A 23,454-nucleotide genomic window follows, 5' to 3' on the forward strand; every position below is an offset into this window, starting at 1 on the left:
TGGTCACAAGACCAAAGTGAAGGAAAGCTTTCTTGTAGTCCAAACATGGAGTGATAAGGATGTTAGGTAGAGTAAGGAACATAGGTTTGTAAAGGAAGAGATGAAAGGGAGAGAGTTTGAGAAAGAAAAATCAGTGGAACATGGTGTCCATGCACAAGAATTACAGTTTTGAGATGACTTTCAGAAGTAAAGGAAACATTTGTGGCTAAGGAATTGAGCAAAGCATTTCATTGACTTACATAGGAGTTCCATTGCCTCTAGGACAAAATACGAAATCCTCAATCTGATATTTAAAGACCTTCCACAATCTGACTTTCATCTGCCTTTAAGCCTAATCCCACTTAGGCATTCTTTTGCAGCCAAACTGGCCTGTTAGCCATTGGCCATATGCAACATTCCATCTCTGGCTTTCATAACGTCTTTGAACAGGTGGTCTCTCATTCCTAGAATACCACTCCCTCCACACTACAATCCTTAGTTTCCTTCAAAGTCCAGTTCAATCACCACCCACTTCACAGAAGCACTCCTGATCCCCATCCCCACCCCCAACCCCACCCTGGCTCTTTCCCTCTTAAAATGCCTGGGCATCACCTTACATTTACATGTTGCTATATCAGTTTATATGGTGGGTGTATGCACCATCAGAATGGAAACTCCTGAATGGCAAGGACTGTTTTGTTTTTGTCCTTCACTCCCTAGTGACTAGCGCATCAGTTAGCACACAGCAGTCACTTAATAAATATTTATTGAATTAAATTAAGTCCTTCCCAACCTATGCCAAATTCAAGCCCCACCACCATCATGAAGCCTTCCTCAATTACTTTTCTGAAGCTAGTAGATCTCTCTGCCTTTGAAATCCAATTCTACTTTTCATCTGAACCACACAAGTTAGTACTTAATTATAATTTGTCTCTTACTATTCATTGTGGTTTCCTTTGGGTTAATCTTGTCACTCCAGTTCCTTGAAGGAAGAGGCCATGTTTTCTTCTCAGGCCCCCCAGAAAATCCAGCATGGAGCAGGATACATAGAAGGCATTAAAGACATATTTTTTCAAAGAATAAATTTAATAGAAAGGAACAGGCAAATAGAAGTCATAGAATGGGCTGCCCAATAGCTCCATTCACTACTCCTGCCACATCTCCCTCTACTAAACAGAAACTCCCTTCCCTGATCACTGTCCCTCTTTATGTGTTGTCTACCTGTTTCCCTATTAGAACATAAGTTCCTTAAAGGCAAGCACTCTCTCACATATCTAGCACCTGACATTTAAAAGGCTATTAAAAATACTTTTCCATTCCATTCCAAGTGACTCAGATAAATTGACTTCCTAAGCCCAAGGCATTATTATTGTTCTCTTTAATGTTCCTATATTTAAAATGTTTTGCTGTCCTGATTCATAGAAGAAAGAGTTTTACTATAATTTGTAACTCTTACATCTTGGCAATACTTTAATGGGACAATGGTAATTGGTAAAACTTTAATCTTGGAGTATCAGCCTTAGGGCTTAAACATATTTGCTTCCCTATATTCACTTAATAAAAGTTCTTGGTTTTCTGCATCAGTTCCCCTGTTTGTTTGAATAAAAAATTTCAGGGGACTTGAGTGATACAAAAAAGGGTACTGGGGTCTCCTTATCCTTTTTTATGGGAGTTAAGGAGTGGAAGCACTGAGAGTAGATAGAGCACATAAGAACTGGGATTAAATCTGGCCCAGACACTAGCTGAGTGAGCCTGGGAAAGTCACTTAACTGCTATTGTTTGCTCCAGTTTCTTCATCTGTAAAATGCAGGTATTAAATATCTGTAGTTCTTACCTCATAGGAATATTGCGAAGATCAAGGTAGACAATGTATGCAAAGTATTTTGAAAAGTCTCAGTCTAAACAAATAAATCAATTGTGGTTATTATTATTTTATTCTTCTCATCTTTTTTGATGGTTCAGATAGAAATGGTCCTGAGAAAAATTATTCTGCCATCAATAAATGTTTACTGATTGATTGACTGTCATTCTTTCATACTTAATGTCCTACAAACTACTACACAAATGGATAAAATAACTGCCTTTTATGGCTAAATAAAAGTATTAGAATATAAGCCCATACTTTGTAGGCTCAGCATTCTCAGCACAACTTCAGTTGCAAATAGGACAATAGAGATGATATACAGTTTGTCTTATATAATTCCCATATAATTTTGATATCTGGCAGGTCTCTGTATCTTTAAACATTTTGCTTCATGTAGCATAGAGATTATGAATATATGGTAGATTGACATTTATTAAAACCTTTGCAATTCAGTTTTAACGGATCAGTGCTATGTCTAAGTGATAACTGAAACTATTGGCAATTATTAAAATATTGTAGTCCAAATATACATGGGAGACAATCATGGTCTTCCACTTACTAGTTCTGTGATCTCAGGAAAACCAGTTTCCTTCTCTAAGTCTTAGTTTCCTTATTAATAAAATGAAGAGATTGGATGAGCTGATTTCTGTTGCAGCAAGCACCCCAGCAGCCCCAGGGTGGCTGCCAACATAGGTTCTTAGATCTGCTTTTCTAAAGGAAAGAAACTCATAATGGGTTAACAATCTTGCTTTAATCAATCAAACATATAATTTACCTAGTTCAGGGGAAAAAGTAAGCACCCTGGACTTCACAGTATACACACAGGTTACAAGGAGAAGTTACAAGACAGAGAAACATTTCAAGCAGACAGTCCTCCAACTGTCCAACCATTACATCCATATCTAGTCAGTTACCAGAGAGGGAAGCATCAACATCTGGGTTTTTCAAAGCCGGGGGGCTCTCAACGGCTGCCCAGAGTCTCATCTAGTCAAATCACACAACACTTCTCAAAGTGAGCCCCAAAGCAAAGCCTCCCATCAGGGCTTATATAGCCTTCTCCTGTCTCAGGGAATGTAACAACCCTCTTGACCCACTGCCCAATCACAAAGTATCTCCTGAAAAACAAGCCTCCCACCACAGACGTCAGGTGCACTTAACCTAGGGGCAGGGAAGATCTAATACAATACAATCTTAGAAAGATGGCAACAACATAAATTTACATTCCCATTACAATTTCTAAGATTCTTCTATAAAACTATAAAATTCTATGAGAGTCCCATATCCTAATTTCCATCGAAACTTCCATTGAATTCAAGAAATTTTAAGTGCCCACTGTATACAGTCATGGGTTAGATGTTGAGTATACAGAGATGATATAAACCAATAGGTGTACAACTAGCTATAATAAATAGTAGGCTTTGTTCATTGTGAAGGTGAGGTGCAGACAATGTTTTGGGAGAAACTGGAAGAAGGGAAGATTACTTTCAACTATAGAAATAAGGAAATGCTTCATGAAGGAGGCAATTGTTCAGTTGAACACAGAAGGGGGCAAAGGAAGAGGGGAGTTCATTCCAGTCCAGTTGGATGGAGGAAGGAAGAGAATAAGCATTTATATAGCACCTACTATGTGCTAAGCACCTTACAAATATATCATTTGATCCACACAACAATATTGCAAGACAGGTGCTGTTATTTCCCTTATTTTTCAGTTAAGAAAATGGAAGCAAACAGAGGTTAAGTGACTTGCTCAGGGTCACACATCTGGTAAGTGTCTGAGGCCATATTTGAACTCAGGTCTTCCTAACTCCAGGTGCAAAGCTCTATCCACTCTGGATGGCTTAAGAGATAGGAGAAAATAGGAAAAGATTAAGTGATGGTCAATAGTCCAACTTGTTGGAACACAGAGAGCTTAAAGTGGGAGAAAAATGAGCTGAGACCAGAAAGATAGTAAACTTTTGAAGAAAAATGTTCAGGATCCAAATGAATGACTCTCTAAGATGACAGAGTGATAGGTCTGGGTGCAGATAATTTTCCATAGGGGACAGTAATATAAGAACAGGAGTAGGAAAGAATGGGATCAGATATATAACAGATCGGAGAATGCAAATATACTGAAGCATAGAGTATGTGATAGAGAAAAGTTTGAGAAGACTCAAAGGGACTTCAGCTTCAAGGATTTGTGATTTCATTGGCCAGTCCCTCCACCAGAGCAGATGGCAAACCCCAAACTCAGAGTCCTGAGAAGATGTGAGTTCGAGCTCTGACTGTCCACTAAATAACTGTTATTTCCCTTGGTCAACACCTTGGGCTTCAATGTCCTTATTTGCAAAATGAGAATTGCATTGAAATCAGGGTTCTTATACTTTGCAGGGTTCTGGGCTCCTTTGTAGTGTATTGAAATGGATGGATCCCTTCTCGGAATAAGGTGTCATTGTCTACTGTCATAAATGAAGGAAATGATAAATTTCAGGTAAATGTTAGTGAATGATGCTCAGGTAAGACCCAGAGGTAGGAGCTAAAAGGGATTTGAATACTGCTGGCTTAACCTTTGAGAACTCGGCTTCACCTCCACTTCATGATGAGGCCATGGAGGACTACTTTAGTAGAGGGAAGGATAATAACAGCTCACTACCAGTGTTCAGTAAATATTTGGTGAACTGAATTGTTGAAAAGTTTGTTAGAGTGAGAATACAGAAGAAGCGGAATGCCAGCACTGTCTATATTCTCTCAGTATTTTCACTAGCTTTCCTCTACCCAGACGATGCTCTTCCTCTTCTTTCCTCTCCTTCAAATGTCAGTTAAAATCTCACCTTCTACAAGAAGCTTTTCCCAATCCCTCTAAATTCTAGTGCATTTCCTCTGTTGATTATTTCCCATTTATCCTGAATATAGGTTGTTTGTAGATATTCGCTTGAATGTTGCCTCCCCCCTTATATTATGATCTCTTCAAAGGCAGGGACTGTCTTTGAACTTTCTTTGTATGGCCCAGCACTTAGCACAGTGCCTGGAGCAGAGCAGACACATATTGTTTATTGACTGACATTATATGACATGTCCGTATTATAGGTATTGGCCCAGACAGAAAGGAGAAATTTAAATTTCCTATTCCTTCTCTCTTTGAAAGTCCTTCCAAATAATGCTGCTCTTCAACTTGACAAGGGGAAAGTATACTTTGGTTCAGTTTAATTCTATGAAAAAAATGAGTATGCTCACCCAGCAAGTCTGTGCTCCAAGTTCCTACAGACTAAACGGAAATGACTTTTTCCACCTGTCACAAATATTATGTCTAATTTTCCCAGTCTCTTACTTGTTTATACATGGCAGTCAGAAATACCTTGCATTAAAATGTCTAATTTTCCAGTCACCTTGGAGTTTGTCACATGTGCCAAATTTTTAAAAATCTCCAACAATGTTATGTGTGACTTTTAAGTGACAGTGCTTTTTTTTTTCATAACAAAGGGCATTTAATCTATGTATTCTTGATTTAATGGTCTTCTCTTCTTTCTCATTTATACATCTAATATATGCATATTTCCCAGTAGAAATTATTTCACAAGAGTAGAAAAGGCAATCCCTTTGTAAATAATTTTAGGCAACTTTATTAATACTGTCTTTCCAGGCAGAGTGATTCATGCTATTTTTCTCTTTTTGCTGTTGATATATTGGGCAACACAATTTGACCCATGGTGAGTATCACTGTTAGAAGGAGGGTCACATGGTCAAAACCACAATTTGAGCAACATAGTAAAGTTCGACCCCACTGATTTATGAAGCATCTATATGAACTATACTGATCCCACATCACAGAAGCCCAGAGCTTGATGGACCTCAAAGGTTATCTAAGACACTCCCTCCTTGAACAGAGATCCCTTCTACCACATTCTTAAGAAGTGAGTAGAGCGTCTTTCCCTCAAGACTTCTAATTCTGGTTAACTCATTATTTACCAAAGAAACTAATTTCACTTTTGGACAAATATAATACGACAAACCTAATTTTTCTTTTGAGTGTTGGCCTTTCAAACACATGAAGATAGCTATCCTAGGCCACCTCATGTTTCTCTTGTCCCAACTAAATATCTCTAGTTCTGTCATCTTGACTTTCTACATTAGACTTCTTCCAAAGAATCCATAAGGCATCCTCATATAATTGTTGTCCCTAACTTCAGGATTGAGAGACTGAAGCAGGGAGAGGTTTAATAAATTTATTCAGTACTTTTTGGGGAATATCTTCTTTGCCATCATCATATTCCAATTTATGCTAATTAATACAATTTAACAAACATTTATTAAGCTTTTGCCATGAACCAAGCACTATGACAAATGCTGGAGATACAAAGGCAAAACATAATCCCTGTCCTCAAGAAGGTTACATTTCTACTCAGAGAATATCATCATATTAATCTTATAGGTACATCTAATGCTCTAGGTGATTATTGTGTTATACATCAGAGTTAGAATTTATATAGTGTTCTAAAATTTGCAAAGTACTGTATAGATGTTATCACATTTGATCCTCATAACCCTGTGTGGTAGATGCTATTGTCTATATCTCATCTCCTCTGTAACACTGCAAGTCTCTGAGGACAGGAATTATATCTTATCATCTTTCTGTATCTCAGTAAGTGTCAGTTCAAATCTGGTCTCAGGCATTTACCAGCTGTGTGACCCTGGGCAAGTCACTTAATCCTGCTTGCCTCATCTGTAAAATGAACTGGAGAAGAAATGGCAAACCACTCTGGTATCTTTGCCAAGAAAACCTCATATGGGGTCATGAAGAGTTGGATATGACTAAAATGACTTAATAATGACAAGAAATCTTATTAACCTGGAAAGAAATTTAGAGATTGAGGACACCAAGACCTGGAAGAATAACAAATTTGCTCAAGATCACACTACTATGTCAGACAGAGGACAACACAAATGTTTTTTGAATGGAATTTGTTGACTTACTCAGCATCATAAAACAAATCAAGGAGACACTCAGGTTTAAGGTCTGCTTTCATGACTGCAAATCTAGGAGTCCTATTCCTCTAAGAATATAAAGAGATCTAGGATACAAACCAATGACCAAGGAGAAAATGAAGTTGGGTTTTTCCTCACTATGTATTCTTTTATGCTGTTCATTTCCCACTTCTGTTCATTTGTACCAGCCTTTACTAATTCCTACCTCCCTGCCAGTCACCATTTCAGCTCCTGAAAGAAATTCCCTCCTCATCTCCTCCTCTCAGAATCCTGATCTTTCTTCAAGACTTGTCTTGGTTTAAGGTTGAACTCCAGCATTAATTCCTCCATTAAACTTTTGCTTTCATCCTCACCTTCCTCCCTTCCCTAGGGCATTTTTGAGCTTTGCACAATACTTTGTACATAGTAAGCTTATAAAAAAATGTTTGGTAAAATGAATCAGTGACTCACTCCAGGTGCTACCTCCTCCATGAAGCCTTCCCTGATACTCTTAGTTGTTAGTGAGGTTCTCCCTCTTCAAAATATCTTATATTTTAAAATCTGGGTAGATATGTTGCATTCCCCTCTGCCCCCCCCATTGAATACTATTATTTCTACTAATTACATATTTGTGAGTTAGTTTAGAGACATTACCGAATTTAATCATCCCAATCCTGAGAGATAAGTAATATACACATATATTTCCTTTATAACCTATTCTATACAGTTGAGGCAACTGAGTCTTTGAGGGTAACGTGCCCATGATGTATGCACCAGTAGTGTCTGAGACAAGATTTCAACTCAGGCTGTCCTTCCTTTAAGTTAACTTTATCAATCAATTAATAAACATTGTGCTAAGTGCTAGGAGTAGAAAAAGAAGAAAAAGACAATCCCTACCCTAAAGGACCTACCTACCCTAAAGGTAGAGACAACATGCAAACAAATATATACAAAGTTAAGTACATATAGGATAGATAGGGAATAACAGAGGGAAGGCAATGGAATTAAAAGGGGGAAGGGGAGGCTTTCTGTAGAAGGTGGGATTTTATTTGGGACTTAAGGAAGCCAGGGAAGTGAGTAGTTGGATTTGAGGAGGGAGATCATTCCAGGCATGGGGGACAGACTGAGAAAATGCCCAGAGCTGAGAGATGGAGTGTTTTGTTCATGGAACAAGAGGCCAATGTTACTGTATCAAAGAGTACATGTTAGAGAGTAAGGCATAAGAGGACTGGAAAGGTAGGAGGAGTCTAGGTTATGAAGACTTTGAATGCCAAATGGAGCCTTTTACATTTGCTCCTGGAGGCAACAGGGAGTCACTGGAGTTTATTGAGTAGGGGGATGACATGATCAGACATACGCTTTAGGAAAATCTCTTTAGTAACTGGACGGAAGATGGATTGGAGAGGAGAGACGAGGCAGGCAGACTCACCAGCAAGCTATTGTAATGATCTTGATGTGAAGTGAGGAAGGTTTGTTCTAGAGTGGTGACAGTATCAGAGGAGAGAAGGAGCAATATTGGAGAGATGCTTCAAAGGCAAAATCAACAAAGGCACTATCCTAGATACAGGGAATGAGAAATAGTGAGGAATCCAGGATTACTCCTACCTAGGTTGAGAGCTTGAGGAACTGGGAGGATGGTGTAGTCTATAGTAATAGGGGAGGTAGGAGGAAGGGAGGGTTTAGGGAAAAGATAACAAGTTCTGTTTTGGACATATTGAGTTAAAGATGTCTACTGGACATCCAATTTGAGATGTATGAAAGGCAGTTGGAGATGGGAGAATAGCAGTAAGCAGAGAGATTGGGTTAGAAAAGGTAGATTTGAAATCATCAGTATAGAGATGGTCATTAAATTCATGAGAGCCGTCCATTACTGCCTACTTTTCTGAAAGTAAGCTTTTTGAGGGGTAGGTACTGTTTTGCTTTTGTCTTTGTATTTCTGTTTCTCACACATAGTACTCATAATTAATTGAATAGTAAGTACATTTAAGGAATTGAATCATAAAAACAATCAAAAAACAAACATGAGAACCATAGGGAAAAAGGAAGAGTGGAGAACCAAGGCAAAGTTTTGCATAATTATCCTGCTACACCTTTCTTTGAACTGGGTTAAAATTTAATCTTTGATCTGAGAATTTCACAAGAAACACTCCCCACCCACCCCGAAGATAAAAGAGTGAACTACAACAACCACCATGAAAAACAAATAAACAAAAAACTTCTATGAGCTAAAATGGAAGAATTTTTTGGTTCTGCTTTTGGATAAAAAGGTAAAGATCAAGGGAAAAAAGAAAGTCCACATTCCAAAAACCCTATATCACTGTGTAGTTGTTGAGTTCAAGTTGTGACAATAACCTTGTTCCCACTGCTATTTGGTCTGGATCTGCTGGATTGTAGACTAGCACTAAATCAGACTCCCTTGAACCAAGCCTGGATACTACTGCGGATTCTCTCCACCTTCAATTCACACCCCTCCCCACCCCCCAGCCCTCAGCTTCTAGACAAAATCCTTTACTTTTTTTTCAAAGAGGGGTTCACAATTCTTCCATGCAGCAATTTTCGATGGCTGTCATCACTTGATATAGTTTTTGCTGAACAACTCTTGTAATCAAAGCACATTTGAGGTTGAAGAACTCATTGTAAATAAGATTTGCAGCAATTGGCCTTCCCTTTTGGATCAGAATATGTAAGGAGACCCAGGAGCCACCAAACCTTATGTTTTCCTCCATGCAGAACCACCTGGTGAACTTTCTCTTAGTTCTAGAAGCAACATTTTAAACAAAACATCAGTTTGATTAAATCTTGATGACTCTTTCTTTTTGTTTTGGGTAGGCATGTATAATTTCTCACACCAGCTCATTAAACTTGTCTGGAGGGAACGTGCAAAGAATGAAAAAGAATCATCATTATATGCACACATACATACGCATACACACACACAGAGAGAGAGAGAGAGAGAGAGAGAGAGAGAGAGAGAGAATAAGATTCTTTCCAGTCAGGGTAACATTTCATGATGAAACTTGATTTTGCTAGGGAGTGATTTTTATTGGGGTTTGAATAGTTCAGACCCAGACCAAGAAGGGGCCTTTGGTCCCCTTCTGTGCCTAAGTCAGCATTGTCCAGGCTAATTAGCCATGACTCAATGGGTGAGGAAAATATGACAGTAGATTTCATACCTGCCTAGCATGGCGAATCAAGATGTCACTGAAATTAATTTCAGGACCTACTTTGAGAATCTTCCCTATGTCTTTGGATTTTAAAACAACAACAGCAACCACCATAATATCAACAATAGCACAAGAGATTACAGGATGATGGCCCTAGTGCTCCAATGGTCTCCCTTGTGATTTCAGGAGAAATTGAGGAAGGCCTCTAGCACATTGGGTAGACTGCCACCCACCCATGATGAATTTCTGAGAGGATACAGACAAGATTCACATAAAATGGGTAGGGATGTATGGCTTATTATCTGTATCATTGGAAGGAGCTTCCAAGTTGATGAGTTTAAGAGAAATACAGTGCAGAAATACTAATTCATTACAGAACTCTAGGGCTGGAAAATACCTTAATGATATGATAGCTTTGTGTTATTCTTCATGCCTTTTAAGGTATTTTCCCAAACTAACATGTGGGAAAATACTTGAATCTTCAAGTGTTTTGAAAGATTCATCTCAGACTTTGTAAATGGCATTCTTAATCCCCCAGAAGATTATGTGATCCTTGGAAGCAGAAGTTGTTTTTTGCCTTTTTTTGTATTCCCAGAGCTTAACACAGGGCCTGCTATAGAGTAGGCCCTGAATACGTGTTTATTGACTGACTGATAATATGAGCCACAGACCAGTGATCCCAGAAGGATATTATAACTGAATGGGGGAAATAAAAAGAGAAATGTGAGTTACTAAAGTCAAATGAAAATGTGAATGCTGAATTAGGTTCAGAATTAAACAGAAGCAGGATAAGAGATTGGGTTGCCTTAAAGAATTTGCAAAATTCCTTTCATGTCCTGAGACTTCTACTGGAATATGAATTTAAATTATTAAAAAATTAATAATACAATAATAAATAATAACAAAATATGTTATAATGTCTAACATTATATATAATGTATTATATATAACAAATAATAAAAATCATTTCAAAAATTAAATTAAATTAAAACAAATTTTAAATAACAACATTCTACTTGTTTTATCCTGTAGTGTTGAGATGTGGAACACAAAAGTCTCCACAGGAGTAAAAATTAATATCACACTGCGAGCTGCAGAGAAGCTCATCAAGCCATCTCTTTCAACTGGTCCCTTCCCTATGACCCACAAACATGCCCATGTCTCCCCCATCCTCAAAAAACCTTTACTTGATCCTCCCCAAGCATCATCCTATATCTCTTCTACCCTTCTGGCTTAATCCCTTGAAAAGACCATCTACAATAGGCACCTCCAATTTCCCCTCATTGTCTTCTTAACCCCTTGTGATCTGACTTCTGGCCTTATCATTCCACTGAAACTGCACTCCCCAAAGTTACTAATAAGTTCTTAGTTGCCAAATCCAGTGACTTTTTCTCAATTCTTACTCTCTTTGACTTCTTTGCAGCGCCTGAACTGTTTCACACTTTTCTCTTCGATATTCTTTTTCTCTGTAGGTTTCTGGTGCACTACTCTCTTCTAGGTCTCTTTCTACCTAGAAGGTCACTCCCTCTCAGGCTCCTGTGCTAGATCCCCACCCAGATCACTCCCTCTGTCTCACACGGTTCTGTCCTGGGCCCTTTACTATTTTCCTTCTCATCAGTTCCCATAGATTTGATTACCACTTCTATGCTGACTTACTTTTTCTACCCCAATCTCTTTGCTGACCTCCAGTCTCACATCTCCAGCTGCCCTTCAGACATCTCAAACTGGATGTCCAGTAGACATCTGAAACTCGACATGTCCAAAATGGCTCATTATCTTTTCCCCAAACCCAAACCCTCCCCTCCTCTCTTCCCTATTACTATAGATAGCAACACCATCCTCCCAGTCCCTTAGGTCCTCAACCTAGGACTCATCCTGGATTTCTCACTATCTCTCATTCCCCATATCCAAGCTGTGGCCAAGGCCTGTGAATTTCACCTTGGCAATATCCCTTTCTCTCCTCTGAGGCAGCCCATCATCACCTCATACCTAGCCTATTACAGTAGCCTCCTGGTGGGTCAGCCTACCTTAAATCTGTCCCTTCTCTCCATTCAGTCACTAAAGTGATTTTCCTAAAATGGAGGTCTGATCATATCACCCCCTACTCAATAAACTTCAGTGACTCCCTATTGCCTATAGGTTAAAATACAAAATGCTCTGTTTGGCATTGAAAGCCTTCATAACCTAGCTTCCTCCTGCCTTTCCAGTTTTCCCACACCTTACTCCCTGACATGTACTCTTCAGTTTAGTGACATCGGCTCTCTGGCTATTCCATGAAAAGGACACTCCATCTCTTGGGTCTGGCTATTTTCTCCGTCAGTTCGCTGCACCTGAAACACTCTTTCTCCTTATTCTCTACCTGCTGGCTTCCCTGGTTTCCTTCAAGTCCCAGATAAAATTTCATCTCCTAGTTGAAGCCTTTCCTAATTTCTAAATTGTTAGCTATTATTATTAATTAATAACCTCTTTAGGCGTAGGTACCTGGGATATGACTTTGTACTAAACACTTTGGGCAACCTTGTCAGATTTCAGGGAGAGCCCAGAGCACATATATATTGGATATATATTGGAGGTGGGGAGACGGAATGTAGGCAATTAAAAATAAAACAACTGCATAAAAGTTTTTTTTTTTAAAGAGGTAGGTCATGGCGTAGTCCTACCTAGAAGTTAGTCCTGTTCAAAAGTAGAATGAGCAGGTTATCTTGGGACCCTGTGAGCTCCCCATCATGAGAGTTTCACATGGAAGCTGGGTGATCATTGGTCAGAGGGGTTGTGGAGGGGATTCCTTCTCAGGCACAATTTGTACTAGATTGGCTTTGAGGTCTCCCACAATTCAGAGATTCGAAGATACAACTTAATGAATCTTCCTGTATGTGGTAATACATCGAAAGGAAGTGAGTAGGGAAAGTTCTGTTCTGAAGGACAGTGACTTCTGGGAAGCTAGCTGACCTCATTGTCAACTCCCTTATGTCTCAACAGTTGACCTTGAATCTGTGTCTTTCCTTTTTTTAAAATTATTTATTTACTTTTAGTTTACAACATTCAGTTCCACAAGCTTTTGAGTTCCAAATTTTCTCCCCCCCCCTTTTCCTCCCCTCTCCCCACTATGGCTGAAATCAATCTGATATAGAACCAGTGTCTTTGGGGGCAAATGAATCAATTACAAACTGGATGATGCTGAGAAGAGAGTTTTAGCTCAGGTAGGGGTTGAAATAGGCAACCTCTGAGGTCTCTTCCACCTCTGCAAGTCTATAATATAAACGAATGAGTTTAATGTAACACTACATAAGGCGGAAGTCATTATAGAAAGTTATATTCCAAAAAGCAGTGACTTCTGGGAAACAAGGTGACCTCTTTGTCAACTCATGTGTAAACTGGGTTCAGAACAATCTGACCTATCTGCCTCCAGGACTCTGTAAGACAGTTGAGCAATTCAGAAACGTGAAAGCATAATGCAATTGTGCAATATTGTACAAATTATAAACACTTCTCCCCAAGAGTGTGGTCTGTTGGTTGGTGCAACACAAATACTCTGATTTTGTCCTTCAAGTCTCCTCCTTGTAGGTGAATTGAGTTCATCTAGGGGACACCACCACAACAACAGAGGTATTACCACATCCAAACTTTGGAGGTTCTTTTAGGAACAAAGACAGGGGACAGCAATTTGACATCTCCGGACAGAAAAAAAATCAGCACAACCAATATGTATTAAGCACCTACTATGCATCAGGAATTATGTTAAACACTTTACAAATATTATCTCATTCGATCCTCACGACAACCCTGGGAGGTAGGTGAGATTATTATCACTATTTTTATAATTGAGGAAACTGAAGTAAAGAGAGGTTAAGTGACTTATCCAGGATCACACAACTAATGTGGATTTGAACTTAGGTCTTCCGAACTCCAGATCCAGTGCTCTATTCATTGAGTTTTCTTCCAGTTGCAGACATTGTGTCTTTAGAGAAGACTTCAATATAATTCAACTCAAATTCATTTTAATTCAATTCAAACAATTATAGGCAAGGCTCTGTTTGAGGTATGGGGGAGATGCTGATGAATTTTTTTTTAAAGTAGTCCCTACCCTCATGCTGCTTATAGTCTAATAGGTCCATAATAATGTTTTCTTTATGTCTTTATCATGTTCCATTTTATAGTATAATTATGTATGTGTGTATGTGCTATAACCTCACACTAGACTGAGCTTCATGAGGATAGCAACTATATCTTATTTATCTCTCCATCTTCTCTTTGAAGATGGTTAGGGTTAGGTACAGGCACATGACCTCACTGGATAGACTAGCACTTAATGCCATTTTCTTTTTTTTTTAATTTTTTTTTAAAGCAGTTGGGATTAAGTAACTTGCTCAAGGTTACATGGCCAGTTATTTCTGGGTGTGGTACTAAGTATCAGAGCCCAGATTTGATCCCAGGTCATCCCGACTCTGGGGCCGGTGCTGTTACTCACTGTGCCACCTGGCTGCCCCACTTAAAGCCCTGCTTTTGCTCTAAGACACCCATGTGTTAAGTAGGATTAAAGAATTAAGCAGCAGTTCTAGGGTCCGAATCCAGGTTGTCTCACTCCAAAACCAGAAGTCTTTCTACTATACCATGGTGTGTTTATTAGTCAGTAACAATGTGCAAAGTGTTGTGCTAAATTCTGGGCCTAGGTAGATAAACAATATAGTCCCTGTCCACAAGAAACTTTCAGTCTGATGGGTATGGGAGTGTGGTATGTGCAAGGGAATAGTTTGTGATTGGAGCAAAGGAGGAATCCAGACAAAGTGTGCTAGGGAGATTTGAGAAGATAGAAATAATTCTGAACTGTGGCAGGGAAGAAGGTGATGTGGAAACTGGGCCTTTTGAAAATAAAGAAGGATTTTAGAAAGCTAAGATAAGGAGAGAGAATGCTCCAGACCTGCTTGTGTGAATGCACAGGAATGGGAGAAGGCAGGGCAATTATAGATTGAGAGCTGGGAGAGGGAGGTCTGAGAAGGCATTTAGTCCACCCTTTTCATTTTATAGAAGAGGTAGGTGGTGAGGTCCAGAGGAGCCAAGTGACTTGCTTTGTGTTCATAGGGGTCACACAGGTCAGCTTCCTAATGCCCTCATACCCTTTTAACCTCTCTTGACTCTAAGCCACCCATGCAGCTCCTCTTAGGGAAGGCACTCTCTTAGCTACTCTTCACTGATGACATCTTCCGTCAGCTTAAGACTTGCACCATCTACATATTTTCTCAGCCCTAGTCTCAGGTGCCTCAGGTCATTCTAATGTCATTGAGCCTTTCCCATTCTTCTTTCACTAAGTCCACTGGAACCCCCATTTATATGCCTAATGATGGGTAGAGGATAACCTCTACCAGATAAACTAATCTTGTCCTATCAGTCCTTTTTTAGGTGTCTTAGGTCTTGGGACCTCCTTATAGTTCCCATCTTCTTTCTCTACTCCCTTCTATGGACTCTATGATCCAGCCCTACTGGACTATTTTCTATTCCTCCCACATGATACTCCATATCCTGCCCTTTGCCCTGGTGATTCCCCCATCCCTAGAATGCTCTCCCTTCCAATATCCTACTCACAGACTAACACTCAGATCAATGATCACTTCCTCCTCCAGGCTCCTCTTCGTCCCCCAATGGGGCTCCAGTGCCATTGTCTTCTCCTTCTACTCTGTGTTTATCTTGTGGATTCTGATGTAAATATGTTGTCTTTTTTCACTTCCTTCCATCCCCACTAGGATGCAAGCTTCTTGAGAGAAGGGACTATTTTTGTTTTATCTTTGAATACTCAGCATTTAGCATAGTATCCAACACATAGAAAACACTTAATAAATGTTAGTTGATTGGCTGATCGGGGCACATGGTTTATCCCGTGTTATATTTAAAATTGTGCTGCAATAAATATTTTCCACTGTAATTACCAGTTAAATGTTAAAAAAAATTCAGATATGTGATTTCCATAGTGATGTGAACTCTTAGTGTGGAATGTCCCTCCATTGATTCATACTGGCAACCCATCTATAGCTTAAGTTGCATGAGGTCAGACACAGGGATGCACCCCTATAGATCTTGCTCCTGGGGAGGCTACGTCTGGTGGATCATTTGAACTCAGGACTTTTGATCTGCCATAGAACTAAAATTGATCAGGTGACTGAACTAAGTCTGGTGCCAGTATGGATAATGCCCTGGAGCAGGAGACCACCAGGCTGCTTAAGGAGGGATAATCTGGACTAGGTGGTAAATGGAGCAGGTTAAAGCTTCTATGTTAGTCAAGAATAGGATAAGGCCCATAAGTAGTTGCATTTTCAACCAGGATGAAATAGAAAGACTCAGTTGGTAAGAGAAAAGAGGGGAAGGGAAGAGAGGGAAAGGGAAAGAAAGAAAGGTAGAGGAAGGGGAGGGAAGATTGGGGGAAGAAAGAGGAAGGGGAGAGAAAGGAAGAAGAAGGGAAGGGGGCAGAGAAAGGAAAGTGAGGGGAAAGGGAGGAAAGTGAGAGAAGGAATGAAAAAATGGGATGGAAAAGAAAGGGAAGGGAAGAGAAGGGGAAAAAAGGGAAAGGAAGGAGAGGAGAAGAGAAGAAAGAAAAGGAAAGGAAGAGAAAGGAAGGGAAGTGAGAGAAGGAATGAATAAATGGGATGGAAAGGAAAGGGAATGGAGGAGAAGGGAAAAGAAAGAAAAAGGAAGGAGAGGAGAAGAAAGAAAAGGAAAGGAAGAGAAAGGAAGGGAAGGGAAGGTAAAGGAAGAGAAAGAGAAGAAAAGAAGAGAAAGGAAGGGAAAGAAAAGGAGAGGAGAGGAAAAAAGAAAAAAAAGGTCACTTGTAGCACTGAAAGGTTAAATAATACTATTGAGGACAGCTAACATTATATAGCATTTAGTTTGTGTCAGACGCTATGTTAAGTGCTTTATAAGTATTATCTTATTTGATTCTCGTAACAATGCTAAGAGGTAGGTGCTATTATGATTTTACAGATGAGGAAACTGAGGCAAATAAAGGTTAAGTGATTTGCCCAGAACCACACAGCTAGTATATCTCTGAGGCTGAATATGAACTCACATCTTCCTGGCTCCAATCCACCTAGCTGCCCAAATGTCTAAGGTTATTCAGCTGGAATGTATTAGATGAAGGACTTAAAATAGGATCTTTTAAACTTTAAGACCAGCCTTCTGTCTACTATACCATAGTGTCTATAAACTCATTAATCCACAGAATGTCAGAGCCAGACAGAGTTTTGGAGGTCATCTAGTCTAACAGCTACATTTTGCAAAGGACACAAGTCTAGAGAAGTGAATCTGCCTCCCAGAACTACTCACATAATTCTATAAACTAGCTGCTTTTCATCTTCATTAAGTTACATACAGTTTCCCTAAGAAGAGGAACCTAGTCTTTCATAAATACTGCCTTCCTGCTACCCTACAGTCCCCAGGACAGTGTTCTGTACGCAAGGAGGAACTTTAAAATTGGTGTTGTTTGACAGCCTGAACGAAAGTTTCCACTTTTTAAGTGTAGAAGCAGTCTTCCTGCTTTTATTTTGACTTCATAAATTGTGAGTAGAGTTTCAGAATGACTTGTGTATGAAAACCCAATGTATACTTTACCACTTCAGTCTGAGAGTGGCAGACCTGGATACCCAGAAATGAGCTAGATGTAATCCCTCCCATTCTGAACTAGCAGAACCCTCAGTCTTCCTCTAATGCACATCTCTTACTCTAATTTGTGTGAGTTGTTTGTGTACATGCCAAATCTTTTCTGCCATAGTGTAAGGTATGTGAGAGCAGGGGCCATTCTTATTTATCTTTACATCTCCTCACCCTCAACCCCTGCTACCATTACGAGCCTCCTATTCCTACTCTCTCATTTTAAACACAGGGAAACTGAAGCCCAGAAAGGCTAATTGACTTGCCTAAAGTTATACAAGCTACTCTTGTGGTAGAGCCTGAATTTGAACTCACTTCCTCTCATTTTCCTACTATCATGGAATCAGGTCATCATGGTTACCTTCTGACATAATATTTTATTTTCTAATATTCTGTGGTCCAAGGTCCGTACCAGCTCTTAAATTCTATAATCTTTAGTTCTATGAACAGCCACTGGATACAACTATCAGGATGATAAAAACATACTGTCTGTTTTTTTTTAATTAGTTTCTATCACTTAACCCCAACTGCCCTACAAAAAGCAAAAAAAATTGATTTCTAAGATAATTTAACTTTAGAGAAATGACTGTGGGAAGGAAGGCTGTTGGGGCAGGTATAAAGTAAGTGAAGTGCTAATATTCAACGAATTTTGAATAAATTGGGAGATTAGCAGGCCTGGGTTCTACCACCCACTCTTCCACTAGCTAGCTATGTGGCCTAAGGTAAGCTACTCTCTGAGCATATGGTCTCTAAAGTTGCCTTTGGTTCTAACATTCCATGAGCTGATGTCCAAATCTCTCAGTCATAGCACAGAATCTGGAAGCTAGAAGCCCAGGCAGGTTCGGTCTCACTGTCAAACTTTCCAGCCTTGAAAAAAGTCTGCCTCATCTCCCATCAGCCTCAGTTCACCTGTTCTTAAGATCCAGCGGCTGCTTCCCAACGGACTAGGGAAGGCAGGTCATGAAATCATATTCATAGAGCATCCTAACAGCACCAACATCCAAACAACTTCAGAAGAACAAAGGGTGAGTCATGTGGGACAGCTGCACGGGCAGGCTCTGTCTTGGAGATGAAGTTTCTGACCAGCGTTTAAACCTTCTCTAATAACAGTTTAAAGCAGTAGAGAAGAATAGAGTCAAAGTTAAGGGGATCTAGGGTCTTAGCCTGGGCTAAGCCATTCCTTAGCAGGAGGACAGCAAGTGTCTTCTTGTTAAATAGGGAAACAGAAAACAGAATCAACTGCTGACAGCCGCTACCTAAACTCACTTCGCTCCCAGTTTGATCTGTCTTAGGGGCATGCACTGGTGCCTTTTCTTTTCTTTCTTTTTTTTTTTTAACTAATTCAGTATTTATTGCAACCAGTTAATGCCCTTTTGATTATGCACATGGCATATTCCTGTCTGGAATCCAGCTGGCCAGATATTCTTCCAAAGAGCTGCTGTAAATGCCTGTTTTTCCTCATGTCCTTTTAGAGAGAAGAAGACGCAAAAGTTTCATGTGGTTGCTAAAAACAGGAACCCAGGCTTCTGCAAACACATCGAACCTTCCTTATTTCTAGCAGAGGAAGTATGTGGCCTGTTTGGCAACTGCCGTTCTACATGATAGCATGAGCTTCATAACACTCGCCAGGGCCCCCTCACCACAGCTGTCATTCAGCTGGTGCAGTGGCAGCTGATGGAGATTGAATGACTGTGCTGGCTGACTGGCTGGTTATTGCCTGGAGCTCATGCAAAGAGGGGAAGCATGCTCACCGTTTAAAGGTAACCTTCCACTTACTTGGGCACAGGGAGTGGGTCTTTCCTAGGGTGGGTGGAGGTAGAGCAGCTACGTTTTAGTCTCCTGGAGAGCACTGGGCAAGGGTTCGGCCAGGGCAGGACACTGAATGTGGAAGCACACAGGGGACAAAAAAGTGGGCTCAGGTTGTTGGGATGGCTCGATCTAGGGAATCTCAAAATGCTAGAACCAGAATAATGAACTTCAGCAGTCACCTATTTCAACTCATTTGATAGATGGGGAACCAAGGCCTGAAGGGGTAAAAGTGACTTATGGTCACATAGCATGATACATTAGCTAGAGTACTAGACTCAGTCAGAAAGTCCTAGATTTAAATCCTGCCGTGGACATTTCCTACCTGTGTGATCCCAGGTAGCCATGTAACCTCTCTTATCCCTCAGTTTACTCATCTGTAAAGTGAAAGAGTTGGACCTGATGGCCTTGAGGGACCCTTTTAACTCTGGACTTATGGCCAGATTTGAATTCAGGAAAATGAGTCTTCCTGACTCTAGGTCTAATGCTCTATCCACTGCACCACCTAGCTGCCTGTCTACCTGTATGGTATCTCATTAATTCATTTATCAGAACTAACTATGGGCTAAGTCTCAGCTCTGCCACTAACTCATGCAGTGACCTCAGGCAAGTAATTTTGCATCTCTGGGCCTCAATTTCCTCCTTTGTAAAGTGAGGGGATTGACCCATATGATCTTTGGGGTCCCCTTAGCTTTAAAAACCTATATTCTAAGGCCTCCCCCTGATTTAACATCCACCTTGTTTTAATGATCACCTTCTCCCCCCTCCCTCTAGCGCTAGCGGACCCAGAGGTGGAGTCCAAGGGTGTTTAGTAGGGGGGATAGGAAGAGCTGAGGATGATGACCAGAGTATAGGCAGAAGAATGAAAAGGTATCTGGAAAGTTAAATCATGGTCAACTAGAATCCTCGGGGAACAGAGGACAGGGCTTTTGGTTTCTTCCTTTATTTCTGGTTAACTTTTTTTTAAAAAAATCTTTCCTTCATTCATTCATCCACATAGTAATTATAATAATAATAACTAGCATTTATATAGTGCTTAATATATTTCAGGCACTAGTGATAAATGCTTTACAAATATCTCATTTGGTCCTCATAACAACCCTGGGAGGTAGGTGCTATTATTATAATTTTACAGTTGAGGAAACTGAGGCATCTGGAGGTTGTGAATTGTCTAGGGTCAGGCAGCTAGTATCTGAGGCTAGATTTGAACTTGGGTCTTCCAGACTCTAGACTCAGCATGCTATTTGAAGGGCTCATTCTATCCATCCATCCATCCATCCATCCATCCATCCATCCATCCATCCATCTATCTATCTATCCATCTATTGATTTCTATTTTCATAATCTTTATATGTGTGTGTCCACTTTCCTGCTGTAATAAGTAGAATCTAGTGAACTTCACTGACCCTTCATGAGGGAGAATGATGTGTCAGGATGACCATTCATATAGTCTTAGTGCTATAAGATAGCTGAGAATTCAGCCAGTGCAATCCTCTGTCCAGAATTAAGCATTAATTATGATTTTGTGATACTGTAGATAGGAAAGTTATGGAAGATTATTTTGAAAGTGAAACTTTTCCTTTGTTAATCTCTGAATTGTGGTTAGGGAGTGGGGGTGGCAGAATAGCACAGGGGAAGAACAATGGATTTAGACTCAAGAGACCTAGGTGTGAATCCTTACTCTTGGACTTGTGGGTGCATTACTTTGGGTCAGTTAATTCACTCCTCTGAACATCAGTTTCTTCAACTATAAAATGAGCATGTTGGACTAGTTCATAAAGTGCTCAGACTTAGGATCAGGAAGAGTTGGGGTTAAATCCTATTATTCATTTACTTGTGTGACCTTGGGCAAATCACTTAATTTCTCAGGGCCTTGGTTTCCTCATCTATACAAAGAAGGGGTTGGACTCAATGACTTCTGGGGTCTCTTCCAGCTCTAAATCTATAATTTTCTGATCTTATGACTTGATGGGGGCTGCTAGGTGGCACAGTGGATAGAGTGCTAGGCTTGGAGTAAGGAAGACTCATTTTCCTGAATTCAAATCTATCCTCAAACACTAGTTGTGTGACCCTGGGCAAGTCAGACCTTTTTGCCTCTGTTTCTTCATTTCTAAAATGAGCTGGAGAAGGTAAAGGAGAAAATCTACTCCAGGATCTTTCCCAAGAAAAGCACAAATGGGGTCACGAAGAGTCAGACACGACTGAAACAGATGAATGCCAACAACAACAACAGCAATGACAATGACTTTAGAAATCACTATTGTTTCACTTCTAAATTGATGATATCCCATTTTCTTCTTAAAATGAAATGCACAAAAAACCCAAAACTGGCTAATTTTGATTTAGTTTAATTTGGATCCAGTTAATTGAAACTTCCCAGGACATTTTTTCCCTTCCTAGAAGCCTTTTTTTTAAAGAGTAATTAGAATGCAATACAATGTTAGATACTGATTTGTATGTACATTAAAAACAAAACAAAACAATCACAGGATCAAGCTCCTAGGAAGCTAGCATGAAAGTGTTCCTGGATAGAGGCAAAATTAATCATCTCTATCTCTACTTATGTCTCGGAAACATTATCATGGTATCATGAACTTTTCCAGAGTTGGAAACGACTCCCAGAGATCACCAAGTCTATTTTGTGACTGAACAAAACACTTCTACAACACACATGAAGCCAGTCTTGGTTAGCCAGTGTTTGACCAAAAAGCTCTAGTAAGGGGAACTCGCTCCCTCCTGAGGCAGCCTGTCCCACTTGGGGACAACTCTAATTGCTAGCAAGGTTTTCATTACATTAAGCCTAAATTTACCCCTTAGGAGAATACTTAGGAGTCAAATTGTAGGCCCAATCTCAGCTAAGGCCATCTCACTTATAATTTAAGAAGTTTGTTTAAAAGAATGATACTTCTGAAAGACCTATATCACATATGGTTCTACAAATTCTAAGCTTTGTGATTTATCCATTAGGCAGAGTTTCCTTTCATACTGGGGAAGTTAAAAAAAAGAAACTTTTAGCAATATCTGTTGCAATTCAGTAAAATCTTCTCGTGAGAAGATTTTTTTTGAAAGGAATTAGATGTATTCTGAACAAGAAGAAAACTGTTACAAATAAGTAGCATAAAGAAAAAAAAATGTTGAAGACCATTCTATCTCTTTGGTGTTATTAAACATGACCATAATTAAACATGTGAGAAATATAAACAACAATGTAAACATATAACAAACATAAAACAAGCATAAATATAAACAATAATAAACACGTAAACAAATATTAAACATAGAAAATAATTCAGTTAGAAGGGTACTGAATTGGTTGAGTAGTCAGGCCTGGAGACTAGTCATTGAAGATTCCCTATTAAGTTGAAACGCCTCCAGTAGAGTGTTCAGAGACCTGTGCCATATAACATTTTGATCAAGGATTTGGATACAGGCATAGATGGCATAGATCGTAAATTTGTAAGTGACTAAACGTGTTGAATGACAAAGTCAAGATTCAAAAAAATCTCAGACAGGAATATTAAGTCAAATCTAATCTAAAGGTTGAATTTAATGGGGATAAATGCTTAATCCTACAGTTGGGTTCAAAAAATCAGTTTCACAGCTATAAGATTAGGGAGGGAGAGGGCTAGACAACAGGGATTTGAGGGTATTGGTGGATGGCAAACTCAATATGAGACAGCAGAGTGATAAGGAAGCCAAAAGCTAGGCTCAAGCAAAAGAAGACAGTGTGTCTAGGACTGGGGGTGGGGATGGGGGATTGATGGTTCCTCTGTGCTGTGCTCTTGTCAAACCACACCTGGAATACTTAATGTAGTTCTGAGCACATTTTAGCAAAGACTGACAAGCTGGGGAATGTCCAGAAAAGGATAACCAGGATGGTGGAGGGGATGCAGTCCATCCTATCTGTGTTTTAGTTCAATAAACTGGGGATATCTAGCTTGGAGAAGAGAAAATTTCAGACTTGGGGTGGGGGCACATCAGAGACATCTCCACATAACTGTAGGACTATTCAGGATTGGACTTGTAATGGCTGGCCTCAAAGGAAAAAACTAAGACCAATGGGTG

The 23,454-nt window shown here is 39.7% G+C and overlaps 2 protein-coding genes across 4 annotated transcripts in view; one reads left to right on the plus strand and one right to left on the minus strand.

The window, feature by feature from the left end:
* The window catches only part of TG (thyroglobulin), a 382,541-nt gene that overhangs the window by 73,485 nt on the left and 285,602 nt on the right, over positions 1–23,454 (minus strand). The window lies entirely within an intron of this gene.
* The window catches only part of SLA (Src like adaptor), a 103,941-nt gene that overhangs the window by 25,121 nt on the left and 55,366 nt on the right, over positions 1–23,454 (plus strand). Inside the window, exon 3 of one of the 3 annotated variants that reach the window (XM_069081276.1) lies at positions 19,056–19,343. The exons of 1 other annotated variant lie outside the window; for it this stretch is intronic. The gene's annotated coding sequence lies outside the window, so the exon portion shown is untranslated. Of the gene's footprint in view, positions 1–18,559; positions 19,344–23,454 lie in introns of those variants that run through there. One more of the 3 variants, XM_069081275.1, reaches the window with a different exon arrangement.

This window comes from Petaurus breviceps, unplaced genomic scaffold (assembly GCF_028583685.1).
Source record: "Petaurus breviceps papuanus isolate PSGF00001 unplaced genomic scaffold, PetGlider_PUasm1.0 98, whole genome shotgun sequence".
Lineage (NCBI taxonomy): Eukaryota > Metazoa > Chordata > Mammalia > Diprotodontia > Petauridae > Petaurus > Petaurus breviceps.